The sequence below is a fragment of the Anolis sagrei genome, chromosome 5, assembly GCF_037176765.1.
Source record: "Anolis sagrei isolate rAnoSag1 chromosome 5, rAnoSag1.mat, whole genome shotgun sequence".
Classification (NCBI taxonomy): domain Eukaryota; kingdom Metazoa; phylum Chordata; class Lepidosauria; order Squamata; family Dactyloidae; genus Anolis; species Anolis sagrei.
Window position 1 is genome coordinate 79851959 of NC_090025.1, and position 20482 is coordinate 79872440.

The window sequence follows — 20482 nt, forward strand, 5'->3', positions numbered from 1 at the left end:
TGGGGAAACTTCCTGTGGGTTGCAGTCTGAGTCACATAAAAGGCTAAAGCCCTTCTTACATCCAGGCAGTGAAGCATCAATTCCAAATCAAATGTTGGATTCTGAAAGCATGCTAGAAGTACAGTTGGTTGATGTGGAAGGCAGAAATGAATCAGAAATGAAATGTCAGGCTGAAGAATAGCGCTGTGTTGGTGGAATCATAGATATGGTGTGTTTGGTCAGCTCAAAGAGCATACAGCTCACTATCATGCCTGGTGTATAGAATGATCACGTAGAGAGCTTTCTTCCATGTTAGAAGGTGAAGGTCACAAGTTGCCATTGGTTTGAAGGGCTTCTTTGAAAGCTAAAGACAAGACCAGTTCTGGATCTGGGACAAGTGAGAGGAGAAAGGAGAAACCAAGACATTTTAAAAAGCAATTGAAAAAAAGTGGTTAAACAATGTATTGTCGAAGGCTTTCATGGCCGGAATCACTGGGTTGTTGTAGGTTTTTTCAGGCTATATGGCCATGTTCTAGAGTCATTCTCTCCTGACGTTTTGCCTGCATCTATGGAAAGCATCCTCAGAGGTAGTGAGGTCTGTTGGAACTAGGACAAAGGGTTTATATATCTGTGGAATGATCAGGGTGAGACAAAGAATCTGCAAACCCCATCTCCTCCAAGATGAACTGAACCACCTAAACTGGGCTTTACAGGCCAATGGATACTCCACCTCAGACATCAGAAGAGCTACAAGACAGAGAAAAAGCCACGAGAGTAAAGACAAAGATCCACCCAGAGGAAAAGTGTTCTTGCCATACATCAAGAGAACCACCGACCACATCGGGAAGCTGATGAGGAAACACAACATACAAAATATCTACAGACCCACCAAGAAAATCCAACAAATGCTACGTTCAGGAAAGGACAAGAGGGATCCTCTCGCTTCTGAAGGAGTCTACCGTGTACCATGCAGCTGTGGACAAGTCTACATAGGGACCACCAAACGTAGCATCGCCCAAACACGAATCAAGGAATATGAAAGGCACTGCAGACTACTTCAGCCAGAGAAGCCGGCCATAGCAGAGCACTTGATGAACCAACCTGGACACAGCATTTTATTTGAGAACTCAGAAATGCTGGACCACTCTAACAACCACCACATCAGACTACAGAGAGAAGCCATTGAAATCCATAAGCATGTGGACAATTTCAACAGAAAGGAGGAAACCATGAAAATGAACAAAATCTGGCTACCAGTATTAAAAAACTCTAAAATTACAACAGCAAAATAATAAAGAGGAAACAATCAAGGACATCTAATCAACTCTCAACAAAAGATTGCCCCAGGCACTGCCAGTCCATCAAATGCTAATCAAGGTGGTCAGTTGAAACATTCACACCTAGCTCCAACAGACAAGAGTCCTTTATATCATCCTGGTCATTCCACAGACATATAAACCCATTTTCCTAGTTCCAACTGACCTCACTACCTCTGAGGATGCTTGCCATAGATGCAGGTGAAACGTCAGGAGAGAATGCCTCTAGAACATGGCCATATAGCCCGAAAAAACCTACAACAACCCAGTGGTAAAACAGATGATTACTCAGGACTGTCTCTGCCAAATTGGGGCAGTTGTAGAGTACTGATTGTTGTTAACGTCCGTCAAGGCAACTATGGTGTCTAATCTAAACATAATCTCGTATGGATATGCAATACCAACATTTCAAATTCTTACAATACAGGTATATTCAGTTTACCTATTCAAACACAAGGTACTTAAATCATTATGTCCTCGGGTACCTTTGAATGGCGGTTACATTTTCATTGTTATAGTATTTATATTCTGAATATATATAGTGAAAGATTTCAATTATTAATACCATGTTTTCAGAACATCCGTATATTCTGTCTTCAGGCTTGTGTCTGTAGGGATGGTTTCTTGGTTTATTTTTATATCTAAGTCTTCACAACTGGGAGGGACTTCTGATCTTTCACCATACGAAGTGCAATCTTCCCTCTGGCAAAATAGGAAAATCCCTTTCTTGAAGTATGTTTGATGTCTGGAAATGTATGTGGCTGTGCATGTGCTTTAAACACTAATTTTAGTTTTAATTTCTCAGCATGGAAATTCAAATGTCTAAAGGAGATGCATTTATGAGATGGTATAAAAAATAATTCAATTAGTCACGAAAGATTTCTGTATGAATAATGTTATGTTGTAACGAGCCTGAAAAATTGCTTGGTATTATATCTCCCGTACGAGATTGCCTAATGAAATGTCATCAATCTTATGCATCTCAGTCAAGTTCTCTTTAAAAATACATATACACATCTGACTGTTTAACTTTAAGTGGTACACTAAACAACTGCCTCCAGGGCAATTTAGATCAGAGCATAAAGTTATTGTTCTTCATAGAACCATCAATCTGTGAGTTATTTTCCTGAAGCAAGCCAAACCATCCTCCCCTCTCCTGCTACTCTTGTGTTCTGAATCAAAACATACGCTTACAGAGAGGAAAACTGCTAGGGGATAGGAAAATTGTTCCCGCCATCTTCCCTAACTCCCAACAAAAGGTCAGACAAATATATCTAGAAAGCCTGTAAGCAAACCATGAATCTAACAGTCCTCTCCTATTTCACTTGGCTGATTCTGGTATAGAGAAGCAGAGTTTTGAGACATTTATTTATTTACTAGCTGTACCCACCACGCGTTGCTGTGGCCAACCTTCCCTCCCTTTCTCTCCTTTCTCTCCTTTCTCTCCTTTCCCTCCCTCCTTCCTTCCTTCCTTCCTTCCTTCCTTCCTTCCTTCCTTCCTTCCTTCCTTCCTTCCCTTTTGTTATTTTCTTCTCTCCTTCCTTCCTTCTCTACCTCTTTCCTCCTCCCTTTTTCTTTCCCTTTTATTTTCTCTCCTTTCTTCGCTTTTTGCTTCCATCCTTCCTTCTGTTTTTACTTTCCTCCCTCTTTCTCTACTTTCTTCCTTCGTTCCCTCTTCCCTTCCTTCCCTTCTTTCTTTCTCTCCTTCCTTCTCTGCCTCTTTCATTCCTTCCCCCTTTTTCTTTTCGTCCCTCTTTCTCTCCTTCCTTCATTCTTTACCTCTTTCCTTCCTCCCCCCCTTTCCTTTTCCTTCTACTTTCTCTACTTCCTCCTCTACCTCTTTCCTTCCTTCCTTTGCTCTGTGCTGCCATGATTCCTTCTCCCTTTCCTTCTTTCTTTCCCTCCCTCTTTCTCTCTTTTCTTTCTTTCTCCACTCTCTTCCCTCCCTCTACTTTCCCCCTTTTTCTGTATCGTCATTTAGCTTTTGGGGATTTTTAAGTCCTTTCCACTGTTTTTTGGGGAGGTTTTATGAGTGATAATCACTTGTTGGCCTGAGAGGTGTATTGTGTCCAATTTCGTGTCAATTCGTCCAGTGGTTTTTGAGTAATGTTAATCCCACAAACCTTTATTATATATACACACACACGCATATATATATATATCTATATATATAAATCTGTTAGGTTGGTTCAACCGGACAGCAAAACTCCACAACCCCCCAACGAAACTGTACCAAAATTCCCATGCCCATAACACAACCCACAAGGTACAAACATATCTACTCAAAATGAAAAACAACACAACAACACACTCACAAAACGGCAAAACAACAAAACTCAAAAAACCCCAACGAAACTTAACCAAAATTCCCATGCCCATAACACAACCCACAAGGTACAAACATATCTACTCAAAATGAAAAACAACACAACAACACACTCACAAAATGGCAAAACAACAAAACTCAAAAAAAACCCAACGAAACTTAACCAAAATTGCCATGCCCATAACACAACCCACAAGGTACAAACATATCTACTCAAAATGAAAAACAACACAACAACACACTCACAAAATGGCAAATCAACAAAACTCACAAACCCCCCAACGAAACTTAACCAAAATTCCCATGCCCATAACACAACCCATAAGGTACAAACATATCTACTCAAAATGAAAAACAACACAACAACACACTCACAAAACGGCAAAACAACTGAGCATGCGCATTGGTGCCCAGCCGCAAGTTCCCTGGCGCGCGCACACAGTTCCCTCTGCGGAAGCCATGCCCACTCCAAGCCCCGCCGCACCGCTTCCCGCACACACACACCCCCTGCCGCACGCACACACACAACCCCACGCTCCATCACTCCCCCCGCCGCACACACACACGCAACCCCACGCTCCATCACTCCCCCCACCGCCACACACACACGCGCGCAACCCCACTCCCCCCCGCTGCTGCACACACACACGCAACCCCACGCTCCATCACTCCCCCCACCGCCACACACACACGCGCAACCCCACTCCCCCCCGCTGCCGCACACACACACGCAACCCCACGCTCCATCACTCCCCCCGCTGCCGCACACACACACACAACCTCACGCTCCATCACTCGCCTGCCCCAATCTTACCTCCTTTTACTTCACGCCAACTCCAAACCCCACCCCGCCCCTTCCCGCCCTGTCAAAATCCAGGAAAGACAGGAAGGAAGGAAAGAAGGAAGGAAGAGAAAGGGAGATAAAGAAAAGGGGGAAGGAAGGAAAGTTAGAGAAAGAAGGAAGAAGAAAAGGAAAGAAAAGGAAAGATGGAAGGAAAGAAAAGAGAGACAGCAGAAGAGAAAGAAAAAGGGGGAAGGAAGGAAAGAGGTAGAGAAGGAAGAAATGAGAGACAGAGGGAGGGAAAGAAAAAGGGGGAAGGAAGGAAGGAGAGAAGGAAAGAAAAAAGGGAATGAAGGAAGGAAAGAGGGAGTGAAGGAAGGGGGAAGATGTAGAGAAAGAGGGAGGGAACGAAAGAAGGAAAGAGAGAAGGAAGAAAAGAGACCAGAAGAGAAAGAAAAAGGGGGAAGGAAGGAAAGAGATAGAGAAGGAAGAGGAGAAGGAAAGATGGGAGGGAAGGAAGGAAGGAGGGAAAGAAGGAGAGAAAGAGGGAAGGTTGGCCATAGCAACGCGTGGCGGGTAAAGGTTGTTATTTCTATGATTATTATGATGCTATTATTCCTATGAGACCCTTTTAGGGGGAATGGGAGAGGTGTCAGGTCCCAGAGGCAATGCATTGCATTATTGTTATTGTTATGATGGTGGTGAAATAAAAGGAAATAAAAAGAGAAAGAAGGAAGCAAACAGGGAGGGAAGAAAGGCAAAGGAAGGAAGGGGGAGGGAATGAAGGAAAGAGAGAAGGATGAAACCAAGTAGTGAAAGAAGGAAAGAAAGAAAGAGGTAGAGAAGGAAGAAAGGAGAGAAAGGGGGAGGAAAAGGGGGAAGGAATAGGTAGGTACCTCTCTTTCATAATAGTCCAGATATCTACCTCAACTTTGATAAGTTTTACTATAGGCCACAGCAGCGCGTGGCAGGGCACAGCTAGTGTATGTATATATATATATATATATATATATATATATATATATATATGAGAGAGAGAGAGATACGATATTTATATTCCGCCCTTCTCACCTCGCAGGGGACTCAAGGCGGATTACAATGCCCATATACATGGCAAACATTCAATGCCATTTAGACATACAACATATATAGACAGACACAGAGGCAATTTAACATTCCAACTTTATGGCTTTCTGGCTCAATTCTGTCCACTTGTGATACCGAGTCCTTGATGAAGTACTGCTTCATTCTTACGCACCACTGCTAAAAGTTTTTTAAGGTGTCGTAAATTAGTTAAATTAGCCTCCCCGCATAAGCAGTACCTAAATTTCCTACTTGACAGATGCAACTGTCTTTCGGGCTGCATAGGTCAACAGCAAGCTAGACTATTAATGGTTGGGAGCTCACACTGACCCAGACTGGCTTCGAACTCATGACCTTATTTACAGTAGTGATTTAATGCAGCTGGCTGCTAACTAGCTGCGCCACAGCCCGGTCCTTATATTTCTTTTTGGGCTATTTTATCAGTGGCCAACAATCTAAGTTTTCGAATATTTTCCCCCAAAACAGTGCAGGATGTGTGCTGCCTCTGACTGTCGAAGTTTCCTATGTCCGTAAATTTTTATTTATTTATTTATAAGATTTATATTCCGCTCTTCTCACCCCAGGGGACTCAGGGCAAATTACAATGTGCATATACATGACAAACATTCAATGCCATGGACACACAACATAGATAGACAGACACACAGAGGCTATTTAACATTTCAGCTTTTTCATGAAGGTATTCTGGCCACCAGGGGAGCTGTTGCTTCACTGCTTATTTGTGACAATGATGAAGTACTTCCTCATTCTTTGCGTGCTTGCTGGAGATTTTTATGTCATCATAATTAGCCTCCCTGCAGAAGCGGTACCTAAGTTTCCTACTTGACAGATACAACTGTCTTTAGGGCTGTAAAGGTTGACAGCAAGCTACACAAATTGGTCGGAAGCTCACTCTGACCCGGGCTGGCTTCGAACTCATGATCTTTTGGTTAGTAGTTATTTTAATGCAGCTGACTCCCAGCCAGCTGCGCCATAGTCCCGATGCTATATCTACTAAAATAAACCTTTAAAATGAGCCTATCTCCTCTTAGCCACTATATGTATCTAATATATAAAGACATAAGGAGTTCTCTCCTTTTCAAACAAAAAGGCCATTAAATGATCCTATAAGGGATGTATTCATATCAAAGATAACCAAATGATGCTGGTGCTTCAGTATGCAATGGAATGACCCATCTCTCTTTGAAATCACAGGGTCTGACATCATAGGGTGGATTAGCAATTGCATCTAAAAGTAGTGTCACGGGTAGCTAATGTCCTGGCAGATGTAGCAAAAGAACAAAAGGAAATTCCTGAAGCCTATTGATGCCTTAATCTATTTAAAAATCTTAAAATACTATGGAAGACACATAGAGCTGTAGATTTTGGCAGAGACAAAGAACCATTGTTGAAATGTTCTTTGTGATTCAACATTATGAATGATTCCCTTTGTTACAATAAAGGGTTCACTTTGTCTCAGTTTTGTGAGTGTCATTGTTTACGAGATCTCCTTAATATAAGCAGGACATAGAGACACAGCAAAGGCAAAAGAAGTGAAAGATGTGTAGGACTTTCTGACACACCGTTTCAACAAACCTCCTATTTCTCTACCTAAAATGACTGTTTATTTATTTATCTATTGTGTCAGAAGGGAATTGAGGGTACAGTTATAAATGTATTTTAAAAACACAAACAAAGTTAAAAACTTGGCATTATGCTAAATGTCCTTTGATCAGAAGCTGGCCCCGTGGAGTGCCTCTGGTGTCACTGTGAGAAGGTCCTCCATTGTGCATGTGGCAGGGCTCCAACTACATTGTAGTAAGTGGTCTGTGGTTTGCTCTTCTCAATACTCACATATTGTAGACCCCACTTTGTAGCCCCATTTCTTAAGGTTAGCTCTGCATCTTGTGGTGCCAGAGTGCAGCCTGTTTAGTTCCTCCAAGGTCACCCAATCTTCTGTGTGGCCAGGAGGGAGTCTGTTATCTGGTATCAGCCAATGATTGAGGTTCCAGGTCTTTGCAGGTCGATCTTTCTATCCCCGTATTGTTCAAGCTCTTCAACTTGCTTTTTATCAATTCTGCTGTTGCCTGGGATTGAAACATTGACAATCTATAGTATTGTTGTTGTTGTTGTTGTTGTTTGAAACACAACAAGATGCATCCACAGCAAACAAGATCGCTCTGCTGGCTGTTGTATTGGATCACACGGACACTTCCCAAGAGTCTAGGACTATGTGATAATGCGTGCAGATCCTAGTAAGGTGACCTTTTGCAGCTGGCAGATGGTAATTTTGTCAGCAATGATTGTGTTTAAGTGCAGGCCAAGGTCTTTAGGCACTGCACACCCAATGTGCTGATCACCACGGGACTGGCTTGTGCCACAGTCTTTGCAGTTTGATCTTTCAATCCTCATATCGTGTCAGCTTTTCCACTTGTTTCTCTTCAATCCTGTTGCTGCCTGGGATTGCAACATCAGCGGTCCATGTTTTGTTTTTTAACACGATCGTAAGGTCAGGAGTATTGTGCTCCAAAACTCTGTCTGTCTGAATTCGGAAGTCCCAGAGGGGTTTGACGTGTTCATTTTCTTTAACTTTTTCAGGCTTGTGATCCCATCAGTTCTGTGTCGCAAGCAGACGGTATTTGTGGCACAAATTCCAATGAATCATCTGAGCAACAGTGTTATGCCTCTGCTTGTAGTCTGTCTGCGTGATCTTCTTGCAGCAGCTGAGGATGTGATCTATTGTTTCATCTGCTTCCTTGCAGAGTCTGCATTTGGGATCTGTCGTCGACTTTTCAATTCTGGCTTTGATGGCATTGGTTCGAATGGCTTGTTCTTGGGCTGCCAGAATCAGGCCCTCCGTCTCCTTTTTCAAAGTTCTATTTGTGAGCCACAGCCATGTTTTTTCTTTGTCAATTTGGCTCTCATTTTTCCCCAAGAACTAATAATAATAATAACGCTTGGGAAGTGTTCAACTTGTGATTTTGTGATACGAAATCCAACATCTAGATCTCATTTGCTGTGGCATACTGTGCTTTTGTGTCAGTATAATAATAATAATAATAATAATAATAATAATAATTTATTTCTTACCCACTTCACCTCCTGGTGAAAAGTGATATAAAATGTCTCTCAAATAATTTTAAAATACTAAACATTGAATTCGAGAGTTAAAATTAGTGTGGTTGCGACATGTTGCTATTGATTATTGGCTTAAGAGAAGAAACACAAGAGGAATATTAATGGGACTGCTTAGAAGCCTTAGAGAGGAATTAGATGAGATTCAGGATTTGTTAAGAGCTTAAGGGACATCTCTTAAGACAGATTTACTAAAGGACAGTGGCACTGGGCTGTGCAAAGAAAGTGAAAATTTCCAGTGAAAACAAAAGCTCTCCTTAGCTTGGGATTTGTATAGGCTTAAGACTTGTACTTAGTGCCGGAGCCAGTATTTCGACAACAACAAAAAGTCTTATCATGGCAAGCATTCTTTCAATGGGCCTTTTTTTAGATTTACCCTCTTGCAGTGTCTGGGATTGCAGGCCATGTTTTTTATAGAGTGATCAGATTAGAAATGAGACTTAAGTGCAGCTGGACTGTTCTTTTCAGTGCCATTCCAATAAAACAGAGTCATGTCTGGAAAGCAGTAAATCTTATTTTTGCTGTCTCTAAAATGGGACAACAAAAAAAACCCAGACATACTTGTAACTCTAAGAAAAGAAGGACTCTTGAAGATAAGATCCCTCTGTTTTATTTCCATCCAATTCTTCTTATGAGGTCTATTAGTCTTTGGCCTTGAACAATACTGAATCAATCATTTGTGTCAAATTCTGTTACACTAGCTCGAAGAAAGTCAAGCTCCAAGGAACTAAATGAAGTAATATAAATCAATATCACACTCAGTTTTTACATATTTACTTTGAATTATGCTGCTTTCTGTTTGATTACTTTGAATTGCTTTTTGGAATGTGTGCCTCTATTGATGGGCTCATGTGTGTTGTGTGCCTTTGGGTTGTTTCCAACCCATGGCAACCATAAAGCAAACCTATTACAAGGTTTTTTTGTGTATCAGGAGTGACTTGATGAGTGCAAGTCACTTCTGGTGTGAGAGAATTGGCCATCTGCAAGGACGTTGCCCAGGGGACGCCCGGGTGTTTTTTTGGTTTTTTTTTGATGTTTTACCATCCTTGTGGGAGGCTTCATGTCCCCACATGGGGAGCTGGAGCTGACAGAGGGAGCACATCCATGCTCTCCCCAGATTCAGACCACCGGCCTGTCGGTCTTCAGTCCTGCTGGAACAAGGGTTTAACCTATTGTGCCACCGAGGGCTCCTATTACAAGGGTTTCTTGGCAATATCTGTTCAGAAGAGGTTGCCATTCACTCGCTTTGTGACTTCTGGTGGGTTTCTATGGCTGAGTGGTGGGTTTCCATGGTTGAGTGGTGATTTGAACCTGGTCTCCAGAGTCGTAGCCCAATACTCAAAACATTATGTTAGACTGGTTCATAATAAAACCAAAACACCATGATCCTCTCAATAAATTCCTTAGCATAAGAGCTGATCTCATGATTTCCTTGATGTTTACAATTTTAGTCCCTCAAAAAAGAACTTGAAGAAGAGCCAGCTTTGGGACTCGGTCTTTACGTTTCTACAAAACTAATAAACAAAGGCTGGTACCATATATGGGTATAACCCAGGGTCATTTGTGCATATTTTGAGGGTTTTGGAAGGTGCATAATAAAGATATTTTGGTAGATATTTGCACACCATCTAAAGTCTTCTTTTTAAAGACATATCTTAAGCTCTGAGGTAGTCGTGCCATAGTCATTCTGCTGTTCCATCTATTCAGTTACTATGGGGAAGGAATATGGAAGTAATACGCGTTTATTATATTCATATTTAGGGATATACAGGATCTGCAGAGATATATACCTGCAGAATCTTAGCTGTACTCAAAATTTGGTGATCTACTTTATATTATAGTATTCCTTTAGAAAAACGGGTTTCAAGTTGATGGAATAGTTATATTTTATTTTATTGTTTCTTTTCACAACAAATCTCACCTTGTGACTTACTACAAAAAAAATGATTACAAATTAATGGAACAGGTTTCTTGGTTTTTCGTTGGATGGAATTGTTTATTTGTGGGGTACTAGAATGTATTTAAACATAGTATTTCCTGCAACCCACTCAAAATCCCTTTCAGTTCTTAGAAATGGAAATGGTCCATTGACAGTAGAGGTGGATATGAAAGCGTTACTTTCTATTTCTTTACATAATTCAATGTAGTAAAGCTTACAATTACGGAATGGTGTATAGAATCCATCCTTTTTTAATACGGTGTATTGTATTACGAACCTTTGTCATTTATATTTTGATCATTGTGTCAGACAATCTAGAGCAGTATTATCAACTTTGATGGTCAACAGCTCTCCAGGATTTCGAAAAGGATTATTTCTAGACTTCTAGTGCTCCCTGGTGATCTTCCATCCAAGGACTAAGGAGGCCTAACTCAGCTTAGCTGCCAGGATGAGGAGAACAGGATGCTTAGGGTAGTACAATAGTCACTAGCTTTGGTAATCAATTTAATATACAATGACAATATTGTGTGACTTCTGCACAGTTTTGTGGATTGTGCTAGAGCAGAGCTTTCCAAACTGTATGTTGTAACACCTGAAATTTGTAGATGTGTCATGTGAACATAATAAGACACCTCTAAGTCTGTAAAATAAACAATAAATCATATACTTTCAAAAATCGAAATGATAGGTTTTCATGAAATATGTTGTGTCCCCATAAATTGCATTATTAGTATTTATATATGTGTCAATTGGTTTTGTTGCGCATAGCGTGTTTCAGTCAGGTTCAGTGCAGAAGACACAATAACATTGCACCCAGGCAAGAGGAAAAAGAACAGAAAAACTTTACTCTTATCAGCAGAGTTAAAACATAAACTTGCAGTGTTGCAAACAAAAACAAACAGTGCAACGAACTTACATAGTCCTTGTAAGCAATACAGAATAAGGCATCTTCATCCCAATGAGAGAGCAGTACAAATGGTTGAGCAAAATGCCTGAGCAAAGGCTCCTCAAAGCAAAAGCTAAACTGTATTCTAAAACCCTTACAGTTATACCCCACCTGGTGTGGTCCAAACTTACTAGTTGACCTACATTAGCAGCTGCACATAATAATCAACAGTATAAGGTTTGGGTTGTTGTAGGTTTTTCCGGGCTATATGGCCATGTTCTGGAGGCAATTTTTCTCCTGACGTTTCACCTGCATCTATGGCAAGCATCCTCAGAGGTAGTGAGGTCTGTTGGAAGTAGGAAAAATGGGTTTATATATCTGTGGAATGACCAGGGTGAGACAAAGGACTTTTGTCTGCTGGGGCTAGCTGTGAATGTTTCAGCTGATCACCTTGATTAGCATTCAATGGCTAATATAAAGTTTTCTTTAACACACACACACACATACTTGATCCTGTTACGACTTACTGTAACACCTTTAACCTCCGGTTTGCTAGTAAAACTGAATTACTGAGTCACAAAATGATGCATGTCTACAATGTGTGGGCATTGCATGTTTGCCTTTTATGTTTGGAATCCGCCCTGAGTCCCTTTGGGGAGATAGAGTGGAATATAAAAAAAGTTGTTGTTTTGATTATTATTATTACCAATGTGAAATGTTTGGAAAGCTCTAGAGGCTTAACAGTTGATTCCGGTAGCCAATTGGGTAGAAGGATAACCTATGATTGTATGTATATGTTTGTTCAGAAGCTAGGAGAAGGAGAAAGGTGGTAGGAGGGGCTGAGATATTTTTAAATCCCCGAAGCACTGGCTATAACATGGGTTTGAAAGCAGAGCAAAGCAAAGACGCTCCTCTCTAGGAGTAACTGGCTGGCTGAGGAGAGAGGGGAGACCCGCTGTTCAGCGGTGTATCCAATCACACAACTGGGCTGGCTAAGCGAGGAAAGAAAGAAGGAGATTGAGTCTGGCTGAGGAGAGTTGCAGCTGACAGGATTTCATCCAACTTAATACAAAATGAATGAGCGGCTTCCCCCACCATCCCAAGGGTATTGGACCCATGTCGCTGAAGTAGGAGTGTATGGCTGAATCAAGAGAGCACTTTTGCACTGTCAGATGTCTGTGCAAATGTGGAAGAGGGGAGGCAAGCAGAGACGGTGAGAGTTGGGGCCGATGGTTCCTGACGTGCTTGGCATGACAAATCCCTGTTTGCTGCTGTAGGGGATAAGGTAAGAAACTTAAACTTAAGAGAGCCCTTTTGTGTCTGCTTTAAGCAGTATAAACAAGCTAAGCAACCCTTTGTTTTCAACAGTGCTCGCTTCGTATCACTATCTATGTTTCGAACCAGTATTCATTTATTGAATGATCCCATACAGCTTCCTCCAATGCGGATGAAAGCTTGGAGTGTTAAAGCGGCAGGTTTCCCAAGAATGACACTTAATAAGCTTTGGAAAGGCGCAGCTGCTCTAATAGCCAGATGAGAGTTGCATTGTAAGTACAGAGCCTGCTTCTTTATTCCCCTTTCGGATTCCAGAAGCCGGCTGTAATAAACTGATGAACGGTAACCGACCGAGACCCATCTGACATTCAGCTGCTTTTATTGTTCACTCTCCAGCTCACTTAAATACCTGCTGTTTTTTTGGCTGCGCTTTCTAGCTTCATATATCTACTTGCTTAAATTGGCAGTTTTGTACAGCTTGGCTGTAATTTGTTCTTAATCACAGCACTGGCTGGAATGGGCAGGAAATGCAGCCATTGCCCAATTGACAATTTATATTCTGAAGATGATGTGAAATAGATAGATACTCGTTCTAGTAGTATTAATATTTGCTTGTCTAAATTGGTTGTAATTACATATTGATTTGATGTCTTTATTTCTAATTCCTAAACTTTGAATTACATTTGATAGGTCTGAAGCTGAAGACAACCCTTTAAAGAGATGGATAATTATACCTTTATTATGTACTAGCTGTACCCGCCATGCGTTGCTGTGGCCAATTTTCCCTCTTTCTCTCCTCCTTTCTTCCCTTCCTTCCTTCCTTCCTTCCTTCCTTCCTTCCTTCCTTCCTTCCTTCCTTCCCTCTCTCCCTCCCCCTTCCCCCTCCCTCCTTCCTTCCTTCCCTTTTTTTCTTTCCTTCTCTCTTTCCTTCCTTCTCTTCCTCTTCCCTCTCCCCCCCCCCCATTTTCCTTCCCTCTTTCTCCCCTTTCTCCCTTCTCTCCCTATTCTTGGACTGCAACTACCAGCAGTCCTCCTGATTGATCTATCTATCTAATTACCTATCCATCTCTATCATATCTATCTATCTATCTATCTATCTATCTATCTTAATCTATCTGGAGGATTGCTGGGAGTTGCCGTCCAGGAATAGGAAATTGGAAATATGCAGGAATTAGGATGCTCTCAAAGAAATCCAAGGAGAACAAAGCTTGCATCTTGGAAGCAGTGCATTTGGATCATCCTCCTCTCCTAAAGGGCCTGGTCTAGGGGATACTGGGAGCTGTAGTCTGGAAGAGAGTGTGGATATGCTATTGTGTGTTTTGTTTGCCAGGAGGAGTTGTTTTTGCGCATGCGCTGTAGCATCTCTTTCCTTTTTCGGCCTTTTAAGTCCATTTTATTGTGGTTTTTAGTGTCTTTATGAGTGATGGTCACTCGTTGGCTTGATAGGTGTATTGTGTCCAAATTTTGTGTCAATTCATTCAGTGGTTTTTGAGTTATGTTAATCCCACAAACTAACATTACATTTTTATTTATATAGATTTCTGATCATTGTCAATTATAGATTTTTTCTCTCTGTGTGTTTTAGTGTTATATATAGAATAAATAAATATCATTTCCAAAACTGGAAAAAAACTTGATTAAAGTGGTTTTTGTTTTAGTTTTAGATCAGTAACAAACCTCTGGTTTCCTAATCCTTTTTGTATCTGCTGAAGATGGCTTAAGAGGGTACAATTTATTGATTGTTTAACTGATGTATTGCTAGGAATTCTCATTAGCTTCTAGGAGAAGGGAAGGAAAAGAGCAAAAGCCCATCAATCTTTTTTTCTTCTTTCTTTTCTAATCACTCAACACTTCCATTCTTCAACTTGGGCGACTCTGACATGTGTTGAGGAATCTCTTTGCTTTGCCTATTGTCTTTGCTATATTTGCTTTCTGACTATAAAAGAATATTAAATGCTGCTGAGGTTTTGCTCCAGGATAATAAAATCCACAGCAAATTGCATTATCTTTAGAGCAATGACTTTAATTACGTGTTTATACTGGCTTGCTTCACTATTAACATAATTTTAACAACTGGGTTAGATGTGGTTTTTGTTATGCATCCCTGAAGCATTTCTTAGTAGGCCAAAGAATAGTAAATTATTTACCCTGAAAATGAATGCATTTTCTTTTTGCCTAACTTAATCCCTCTGCTATATATGTGGAATATGTAAATCAGCCTGAAAAGCTGTGCATGGAGTTTATAATCAACTATAATCCAATATAGAATCACCAAACGTCAAAATATGTAACATAAATTAAGGCTCAGAGAAAGTAAATGTGGAACTAGAATAGGTATTTTTAAAATGTAATTCCGTTGAATTTTCTTCCAAACCTGATATGAAAATAAAATTAGAATTACAAATTGTTTTAGACAAAATGTTGAAGACAATAGGTCATTGTGTTGATTTGAATGACTGATATATTGATTTGGATGGATTGTTCCATGTAAATTTTAAAATCTTGTTCGCAGACTTTGTGGTTTGTCATTTGAAAACAGATAACACCCTAAACTATTTTTTGCCATTTGGGTTTTAGCCATCTTCATATATTATCCACCAGACACCCCATTGCACTTATACAGTAGTCTCACTCATCCAACAATCTGTATTATCCATCACAGTCTGCCTCCTGCCCGGAATAATGTTTAGGGTGGGAGAAAGAAAGAATGCTTGTCTGTTTTGGTGCTAAATTCATAAATACAATAATTACTACATAACTTTACTGTGTATTGAACTGCTTTTTCTGTCAATTTGTTGTAGAACATGATGTTTTGGTGCTTAATTTGTAAAATCATAACGTAATTTGATGTTTAATATGCTTTTTCTTATTTCCTCTTTATTATCCAACATTTTTACTTATCCAACGTTATGCTGGCCTCTTTATGTCGGATAAGTGAGACTCTACTGTAACTAACATTGAAAGAAGACCATAATTCCTTTGCCACCACAATAGCTTGTAGCTTACCTGAAATGTATTGCAATCTTTTGTTTTAAAGCAGTGGTTCCCTACCTGTGATCGATGGACCACCAGTGGTCAACTAAAATATGGTCCGTGGCTTCACTATTACTACACCATTGCAATGAGAGTAACTGATCTTGTGAAACCCTCTTTTGCTTCTAAGAAAACTTGTATGTCGGGAGGGGAAACGCTAACTACCCACGAAAGGCATGACTGCTGTTTCTCCTCCTCCTTCCCTCCTTACCCCAGAGACAAGCCATTCCATGTGGCGCCTAGAATTGGGGATGCCTTGGTGTCTTCATTTTTAGACCTGTTCCAGGGGTTATTTGGGGTGCTGATTCAGAAAATTGCATTGGATAGACCACATTAGCTCTAGCTTATTAAATATGGTTTTCTGTGGCTGAGCAGATGGTGAATAGATTACTGGTTGGCATATGTTCTGTATCAGAAACTGGAGCGGATGTGGTCTATCCAATGCAGTTTTCTGAATAAGCTCCCCAAATAACCAAACCGACTCTAAAGTTGACCAAAAGCTGATTCGTGACCTTATAGTTGGAGAGTGTCCATGGTCAAGTGGTCAAGGTTGGGAACCACTGTTTTAAAGGAAATTGTAGTCCTAAAATACTGTATATTCTGGCGTATAAGACTACTTTTTAATACAAGAAAATCTTCTCAAAAGTCAGTGGTCATCTTATACATGGGAGTCGTTTTATACGCTGGAGTAGCCTTATGCATGTGAGTCGTCTTATATGCGGGAGTAGTCTTATACTCCGGGAGTCGTCTTATAGAACGGGTTCTGAAACTTCCAATCAGGATTGGAGAATCTGTGGTTGCCACATATGGTAGGGGGAGCTAAAAAATGGCATTGGCTGCGTCCCTGCAGTATGCAGTGACTGTATGAAAGCATTAAGGGTGACTCTGTACAAGTACGGTAGAAGAAAATCCATTCATCAGAATTCATGGACTTAATGCGGTCCCGATGGTGAGGTGAAGGGGCGCCTCACTGGGAAGGTGTAAGTGAAGGGCGGAGCAAGCTGCAGGCATCTGGGGTGCCCTGGTTATGGAAAAAAGAGATAGAGTGGCTCTGGGCCCAGAAAAACACAACTCTTACCTGTCTGGCCCGCCCTTGTATCCTATTACCATACCTCCTCCTCTGCCTCTCAGATCTCGCTCCTGAAGACTGCATTGAAGTGGTGCAGGTGTGCATGTGCGAGATCTGAGAGGCAGAGAAGGAGGTACAGTAATAGGAAAATTACCATATTGAAATTAAATCTGATGCTTTTTAAATTTTTATTTGGTGTGTGTTGGAAGAGGGGTAGTCTTATACGGCGAGTATATCCCAAACTCTATATTTTAACTGGAAAAGTTGGGGGTTGCCTTATATGCCCAGTTGTCTTATATGCCGGAATATACGGTAATTGTTCATTCCGACTAATATTGATCCTTTGAATTAACAAGATCTTCATATATCAATGTGAATGTGAATTCTACTGGTTTTGTGGACCTATTCTAGTTGGGACTAGAAATTGAATTTTTACCTATTTTTTTTTCTCCCAGGATGTTTTAAGCAGCCTTTGAATTTAAATGGAAACACAAATAGGACCCCTTCTACACTGTCATATGCAATCCAGATTATCCGCTTTGAATTTAATCATATGGCAGTGTAGACTCATGTAATCCAGTTCAACACAGATAATGTGAATGATCTACTTTGATAATCTGGGTTATATGGCAGTGTCGAAGTGGCCTAAGAATATCAGTATATGTAGAATACATCCTTGATCGCATAGTTTGAAGTTTGGAGAAAAACAATAAGTACTGTATCTGTATTCAGCAGGGATTGTGATGAAATGGAATTGCTTATTTGTGGTACTAGAATATATTTTCTGCAAACCACTCAAAATTCCCTTCAGTTCATAGAAATGGAAATGGTCCATTGATAGTAGAGGTGGATATGAAAGCATGACTTTCTATTTCTTTATATAATTCAACATAGTAAAGCTTACAATTACAGAATGGAGTATGGAATCCATCCTTTTTTTAAATACGGTGTATTGTATTATGAACCTTTGTCATTTATATTTTGATCATTTGATGTATTCAGGAAACTCCAATGGCTTGTGGCTTGTTATAATAGAGAGTATTGTGACCTTAGAAGTACCAGCAGAAGACCAACACCACTGTTCTAATGTTTAACTAGCAATCCCTACATCTACAGCGGTTTAGCATTAAAAGGAGAGTTCAAGTGGTTTCCTGATTACATTACTGCCTTTTAATTCCTCTTAGGGAGATATACTGGCGCATTCTGTTGTTCCTAAAGTAACATTATTTGAAGTTGAAAGGGATTTAAAACAGCTCCCAGGATTTTCACAGCTGTAGCAGGTGCTACTGAGGTATAATAAGCTATGTTCAGGTTCATTCCGGCATATTATTAAGTATGTGCATCTCTACAGATTACTTACTTACTTTACTTACTTAACTTACTTAGGCGACCCCTCGTTGGCTGAGTAGGATAGTCTTCCAGGATCAGAATTCTTGTGAGTCTGTAGGTGGCTGTGGAGCCCTATTCTTGATCTGCATCTTCTTCCGCAGTGAGGGCATCAGTTTCCAGGTGGAAGGTGGTCCAGGTCAGGGTTGGCTTGACGTGCCTTCCTCTTGGTACATTTCTCTCTTTCACCCTCCATTCGTACCTCTTCAAATTATGCAGCACTGCTGGTCACAACTGACCTCCAGCTGGAGCGCTCAAGGGCCAGGGTTTCCCAGTTCTCAGTGTCTATGCCAGAGTTTTTAAGGTTGGCTTTGGGCCCGTCTTTAAATCTCTTTTCCTGTCCACCAACATTCTGTTTTCCATTCTTGAGTGCGAAGTAGAGCAACTGTTTTGGGAGATGGTGGTCAGGCATCCGGACAACGTGGCCGGTCCAGCGGAGTTGATGGCGGAGGTCCATCGCTTCAGTGCTGGTGGTATTTGCTTCTTCCAGCACGCTGACGTTTGTCCACCTGTCTTCCCAAGAGATTTGCAGGATTTTCCGGAGGCAGCGCTGATGGAATCGTTCCAGGAGTTGCATGTAATGTCTGTAGACAGTCCACGTTTCGTAGGCATATAGCAGGGTTGGGAGGACAATAGCTTTATAAACAAGCACCTTGGTATCCCTACGGATGTCCCGGTCCTCAAACACTCTCTGCTTCATTCGGAAAAATGCTGCACTCGCAGAGCTCAGGCAGTGTTGTTTTTCGGTGTCGATGTTGACTTTGGTAGAGAGGTGGCTGCCAAGGTAGCGGAAATGGTCAACATTTTCTAATGTTACACTATTAAGCTGTATCTCTGGCATTGGAAAGGGTTTGGTTGGTGACTGCTGGAACAGCACTTAGGTTTTCTCGATGTTCAATGACAGGCCGACCTTCTCGTATGCTTCTGCAAAGGTGTTTAGAGTGGCTTGTAGGTCTTCTTCTGAATGTGCACAGACGACGTTGTCATCAGCATACTGGAGTTCTATAACTGATGTTGTTGTAACCTTGGTTTTGGCTTTCAGTCTGCTGAGGTTAAACATCTTGCCATCTGTCCGATAGATGATTTCCACTCCGGTGGGAAGCTTCCCATCAACAAGGTGAAGTATCATATCAATAAAGATGGAGAATAATGTTGGGGCAGATAAGACTGAACAGTGTCATGAGAAATATTGAGTTTCAGTGGGAGTCATGGCTGTGTGTGATATTGCATTCTGGAACATTTGTGACACCATGAAGTTTAGCAGGAGTGGCGTAATCAGTTGAGGTTCTGTCAGTGCAAATGTGGACAGATATAAATAAGGGGACAGAAGCATTCGTCTAAGTCAGGGCTTCTTAAACTTTTTTCACTGTTACTCCTTTCCACTTGAGAAATTTTATATGATCCCAAATATATAGTTTTATTTAAAAAATCAAACATTTTAATAATGAATCAGCCTTGCGAGATTTGCTAAACAATCTGATTCTTCATTTTGAGGAGTACAGCTGAAGCATTTCCTGCAGAGTATACTATAAACCCTGTATGTAGTTACTAACAGATTTGTGCAAATAGCTTCAGAAACATTTTACTGTTGCAAATTTTTTGTGACCCCAACATTGAGTTAAGGAGATCCCATTTGGGGTTGGGGCCCAGAGTTTAAGAAAGTGATGTCATTTAAGGGTCCTTCTACACAGGCCCTAAAATGTGGAAGGATAAAGGTGGGGGGTGGCTACATGACGTTTGCTGAAAATACTCACTGGATTGCATTAACAGCTGAAAAACACGTATTTAAAAGGTGTGATTTTAGCTGAAAATGTGCTTATTTGCATGACTGTATACCTCTGCACTCAGGAAAAACATCTGACTTTGTTGCTATATCCTGGTGTGAACTGCTCCAGGATATAGTCTGGGGAGGTCCTGCTCTCTGTCCCACCTCCTTCGTAGGCTTGATTGCTGTGAATGAGAGACAGGGCCTATTCAGTGGTGGTCCCTTGGCTGTGGAACTCCCTCCTTAGCGAAATCAGGTCAGCTCCCTCCCTCCTGACCTTTCGGAAGAAATTAAAAATGTGGCTATGGGACCAAGCCTTTCAATAGTTATACAGTGAAATAAGTATAGTTGAAATATGTGTAATAACGACTGGAACAGATCCTGGGTTATGGTTTCAAATGATGTAATTTTAATAATTGGTTTTAATGTTTATATGTTTTTTCAATTAATTAATTAATGTATATGTTTATTTCATTATATATTTGTTTGAATTATTTCCCATTGTAAGG

The 20482-nt window shown here is 40.8% G+C and overlaps 1 protein-coding gene across 7 annotated transcripts in view; it reads left to right on the forward strand.

Annotated features, from left to right (window-relative positions):
- The window catches only part of APBB2 (amyloid beta precursor protein binding family B member 2), a 253851-nt gene that overhangs the window by 194196 nt on the left and 39173 nt on the right, over positions 1-20482 (forward strand). The window contains exon 1 of one of the 7 annotated variants that reach the window (XM_060778442.2): positions 12312-12730. The exons of the other annotated variants lie outside the window; for them this stretch is intronic. The gene's annotated coding sequence lies outside the window, so the exon portion shown is untranslated. Of the gene's footprint in view, positions 1-12311; positions 12731-20482 lie in introns of those variants that run through there. 7 annotated transcript variants of the gene reach the window in all.